Raw genomic sequence first — 6,000 nt, 5'->3', positions numbered from 1 at the left:
TTCTAAATTTGTAAAAAAAACTTTAGCGCAACGAGCGAGGTATTAAGGAGGGAGCAAACCCCATCATATACGGAATAGCTTCTGTTCGTTTTTTAGTTTTAATGTTGCTCCTTACTTTCAGTTAGAAAAGTTTGTTTTTTATTTGATTACAAGGTATAAATAGTAACAAGTAATTTGATAAATATTCAGATCATAATAACTTAAAGTTTTATTGCATAAACCATTTCCGCAGTGGCATTTTAGATCTCTTCAAAATCAAGGTCTTTTGTAAAAAAAAAAAAAAAAAAAAAAAAAAAAAAAAAAAAAAAAAAAAAACAAGTCACTTATTCTTATTATTGTACTCGCTTCTGCAACCAACTTAATAAAATTAATCGGAATAGAACTATAATTTTGCCCTTTCATCCCATCCTACTCTCGACTCTAGTATGGGTTCAAAATTACCTTACTTATAATAATTAAAACAAAAGAGTAGCCAAAAATTGGTTTCTTATACTCGGACTTTGTTGCTTCAATCTAATATTACGATATTTTCTTATTTTCATCGACATTATACAATTTTTTACTTTTTTTTGGGAAGGGAGAGAGGAGTTGACATAAGTAAACATTTTCTTGGATGGAGGGATTAATAGTTTGAGGGCAACGTTAAGTGAGTCTTTCAATTTGCTTGTGATTGTTAAGGATCAGTATGACAAAAAAAAACTTTGAGTTGATTTAATAGTTTATTTTTAGCGCCAATTCTGTTTTATTGACTCCTTTTTGTAATTTATCTTTGCGATGAATCCAAGCAGTCTTTTCTTTATTGCACAGTCTTATTCTTTTTTTTATTTTATTTTCTTTGTTTCCTCCAGATTCAATAACACGGACTAGAAGTAGCTACGTCTATAGACGATTGAGAATCATGGTAAGATACAACTAATGCGATAATTTCTTTGGTTTGCTTTGATTTGCATTAGGCTAAAGCTAATTGTCTGTTTAAATTTTGAGGTATGAGATATGTCAAAAAGTGCTATTCTTAAGTACTTTTGTGTTTATATCTGTATGTTTAAATATCCTTTTATCTCTTCATTTATCCTCATCCTGTATGCATTATTTCTGCACAGGCATTGCAAAAATAACTTTTTAATATTGTTATTTTTTACTAATTCTGAAGAAAGTTTTGTTTATGATTAATAAAAAAAACTCCATCTTCTGACATATAGCCTACTCTATGATAAGTTCGTAAGGGGGGGGGGGGGTAGCTGGTGTTGGCGTAATTTGCTATTGCGCAGGGGGGACACTGCCCACAACCCAACGAATCCCACTTTGCCCCCCCCCCCCCCCCACGGCTGGAATTTAGCGTCTTCAAAAATTTGATAAACACTTTTATAAGCCTACATAATTCCAGCATCCTCAGAATGGGTAAGATTTCTTTAGTATAAATTTTCTTTATGGCACTAAATGACTTTTTTTCAGTTTTCACCGTCATTTTTCACTTGACTAGAAAAAAAGGCTCCAACTTCACTTCTTCCTCCAAGATTTTGACGGAATTATGCCACCGATTATACGTAGCTACGTTACCTATTGTGCTTTGCAGCGATATCCAAAGAATTCAAGAAAAATACCCCTGAAAAATTTTACCGCGGAAAACTCGCTCTCCGTGGAAAATTCTTCCCTGGGAAATTGATCCATCCCCTTCACCTGTCCTGAAAACTCCCCTCGTGCATTGATAACGGTCGTATTCTAAAATATTAAAAGCATTTAAATTATTCTTCCCATAAAACTCCCCCCGAAGTCAATTCTCCCCTTAGAAAGTCTCCCCTCCCCTGCGGAGAACTTCTCCTCCGTGAAAAACTCCCCCGAAAAGTCCCCCACTCCTATATTTTTGATGAGTTGGCACCCCTGAGCCCAAGACTTCTTAGTTAAGCAATCTGGAAATCACCGATCTTGTAGGATAAACTGTCTAGCAAGCAAATTTACGACTTCACATCCTTCATCAGTAGCCAATACCTTAGAATCATTGAAAGTAGCTGGTATTTTTTTTTTTTTTGAATTTTTGCCAGCCGTTTATAGCATGGTAAAAAGATCATAACTGGCATTCGTGAAGTTTATGAAAGAATATAAAACTTGGGGATAAAATTTGTGAACCCATAATTATTTCATTACGAACACATAACAAACTGCAAGGCGTTACGACGTGGGCTATATGAGCTGTTTCTGATTAGCATTTTTATAATCTATTTTTCTTTGTTCATTTCTTTAATTTTTTGCTACTAAAGTATAGATGCTTCTGTATACTTTTTTGCGCATTATGTAACACTACGTGGTGTCAAAATTTTTAGGTTAAGAAGAAGTAGTTATACTATGGTTTAGCAAACTTACACTATAATCTCTCAATGAATGTAGAAAGCTATAGATTTTTCCTTTTTCACAAAATCACAATGACTACTTGTGCTATATTGTGCTATAACAAATGACTACAAATGACTACTTTTGCTATTTGTGCTACAACTCGAATTAAATTCCGTACCCAATCACATATACACATACACGATCATGTAGCCAATATCAGTGTCTAACTATGTATATGACACTGGTCACGGACATAGTCATGACACCAGGTCTCACCAAAGGAAGGGGATTTGATCGTTAGCATAGCAAAAATTGAGGAATGGCGATTTATAAGGGAGACAGTATTGAAATTAAAGGCACGGACATGAAACAGACACAACATGTCTGTGTCTGCAAACTAAGATGCAGGAGCTGGGTTTGAGTGTCGAAGAAGTGGTGCCGGCTTTTGGGGGGTGGCAAATGGCGTGACCACATCAGGCCCCGCGCTTATTGTAGAACGTTTCTGCAGTTGCCTTCTTAATGCTGAATTAAGCTAACTGAGTGTAGTTTTATTTTAATTTTCTTTTACTGCAGCGTGGAAGTGTTTTTGCATGCGTAGCCTAATACATTCATTTTTTAATCAATTTATTATTCGAATAAAAACAAAACACAAACATCAATAACAATAAAGATGCTAGAAGAAAACTTGTTAAGGACCAAAAAAAAAAAAAAAATTAAAGTGACACTGAAAAAAAAGATAGAAGAATAAAACATGGGTAATTAAAGTAAATTGGTTAAAAGTTGAAAGATTAAATTATGTATCAAGTTTTGTTACATTGTTGTACAGCTTGCAGAAACTTGTGGCTAGCTCAACACTCAAGGATATTTTGTTCCATTGAATAATAGATTTGTAAATGGGAGATTGCTGGGCAGCACTAGAAACGCATTTAGGAATTATAAAGGCTCTATTGGATGAACGGAGACAGTGGGCTTCTGAATTATTAATATTATAATAGGTTAGTAGTTGAGGAGGAAGATTATTGTGGAAAGCAGAGTAAGCAAGTGATAAGTATAGCTTTTTTATGATTTGATCTAGTGGAGCTATACCAAAATCTGAGTACAAATCACGGGTTGGATATAGACGGGGAAGCCGAAAACTGCCTTAATGGCACGGTTTTGGGCAAATTTGAGTTTCTTAGGGAAGGACCGGTTTGTATTTCCCCAAACTGATCCGCAATAAGAAAAGTAAGAAAAAATAAAGGAATAATAGAGGATGTCAGGAGGAAGAAAATAATTCACACGCTTAATCATAGATACTTGTCTCAAAATTATTGCTGTGATGTAAGAAACGTATTGCCCGAAGAATAACTTATAAGCAATAGAAAGCATGCAACACTCTTCGTCGTTGCGTGGTTATTATTTGCCATCTTGTCGAATTGTTCTCACTGGATCCTTGGACTCACATTGCTACTACTCCAACTGGAGCCTAAATTGTTATTGCTCCCACTAAATTTTGACCACGACGACAGGTCCCGCGCAGTGGCGGCTGCACAAGGCCTTGCTTACCAGAAAGATCGCCACTGCGAAGAAGACAAGGGTCCATGGGACTTATTTTGGATTCTAATTGCAAATTTGTTTTAATCTATTTGGAATCATGATTTCAAAAATACGCATCATGTCCGTCTTTCTATTTAAATGTATCTACAAAGCCTGTCTTTTAAAAGGACCATTTGAAGTATTTGAGACCCTTCCCTGCGGGCTGCAAGGATCCCATCACCTTCTCGGGTACAATATTTAGACATTACAACCATTCTAATTAAAATGGCTATCCTGGACTTTTGATCGTATCCTAATATAGACAGCAAAGATGCTTCGGAGATTGAGGCGTTGAAGGGGTAGTAGTTATCCTTCAGTCTGTTTCGGGGTTTGTAAAGGGCATTTGAACCACCAATTGACGATTAAATGAGACTCTCCTCTGGTTTCTATGACAATTTTCAGTATATGATGGGGCTGAGTTAAAATATATAGCAAACACATTGCCCTTTACAAATGCAATTTTATTGCATTGATAATTACTAACATAATTGAATTCTAAGGGATCAAACATAAAATATTTTTGAGATTTAGGTATAAGCAAAAATTCATTTTATTGAGTATTTTCAGCCTCCTCACTTTGTAAATGCGCCCCTTAACATGCCAATTTTTATAAAGTCTCCTGTATTTTCCTAGGTTTTCCACACAGTCGTTCTGTTTTTTAGCTGTGCCCGCCCCAAAAAAAGTTCAGGAGCGGGAGCTTGGTCATCGAAACTGCACAATCCCTTAGCTATCAAATTAAAGAATGTGCAATCCCTTGAACATTGTCTCAGTATTGCCTAGTTTAAATTGGAAATGTCGGAAAGTGTCTTCCGAGTGAGCAATTTTCAAAGTAACAAAGTATCTTCGACATACTTAGCCGCAAAATATTTATCTGATCGTTTCATTGTTGAGAGTTAAACAGTACATCTGTGCGCTTGCCTTTCTAAAACCACTAGTGTGGAACAATAGAGTTATATCCACTTGTGGAAATTGGCAGCCCTAGGTCAATACAAACAGAGATTCCCTCGAGCATTTCCTCCACTACCGGCCAATTACAAGAGCTATAGCTTATTGTTGTTTCCGTAATCAGATTTTCTCGATTCGAATGACATTTGTGGTTCCTTCTCTCCAAACGAAAATTGCTTTCAAACGCCTTAGGCTTTCTAAATTTATAATTTGAAATAAATTGTTCTATAATCTGAGATTTTTCGCTAATAATAGTTTTTCTTACAACAACAGAGGCAAAATAAGCACCATTGCAAATTGGCCTATCTTGATGAAGATGAAATGGTTATCAAATACAACCGCCTACATGAGGAGAAAAACATTTATTTACACAATTTTTCCAGTAGACTCTTTGATTTTCATGAAAGTTACTTTTTGGCTTTTTAGAACTTGGTTCTCCCCCAAAATGTTGATTGAATGTCTGTATTTTAGAATGTCTGTTAATTTTAATATATATATATATATATATATATATATATATATATATATATATATATATATATATATATATATATATATATATATATATATATATATATATATATATATATATATATATATATATATATATATATATATATATATATATATATATATATATATATATATATATATATATATATATATATATATATATATATATATATATATATATATATATATATATTACTGTGAATGTCCGAATTACCTTTGATTCTCCTTGGATTTAGTCAGCGTTGCCAGTCAACTTTTTCAATTAATGCAAGGTTTGATGATGACAGGTTAGGTTAGATTAGGTTGGGTTAGCAAAGGGTTTTAACACATTTCTGATATTTAGAACCAGATTTTACCTAACCTAAACTAACATACTCTAACCTAACTTTGATGTTTACCATTATAGCCTGCAGAGGACTGAAAAAGCTGACTCGAAAAGGTAATTGAATCCAAGCAGAGGCAAAGCAATTTCGGACATTCACCGGTGAATGTCGACATATGTTACCGTGAATGTCCGAAGTCTGGTTAATATCGACATTCATCGGTGAATGTTCGAAATTCCCTTTTCTTTGCTTCGATTCAATTACCGTTGCAAGTCATCTTTTTCAGTCTTATGCAACCTATGATGGTAAAAGTTAA

Source organism: Artemia sp. Qi Xiang Cuo, chromosome 12 (assembly GCF_049724085.1).
Source record: "Artemia sp. Qi Xiang Cuo chromosome 12, ASM4972408v1, whole genome shotgun sequence".
NCBI lineage: Eukaryota > Metazoa > Arthropoda > Branchiopoda > Anostraca > Artemiidae > Artemia > Artemia sp. Qi Xiang Cuo.
The sequence above is the reverse complement of the archived record's forward strand: the minus strand, read 5'-3'. Positions refer to the sequence as shown.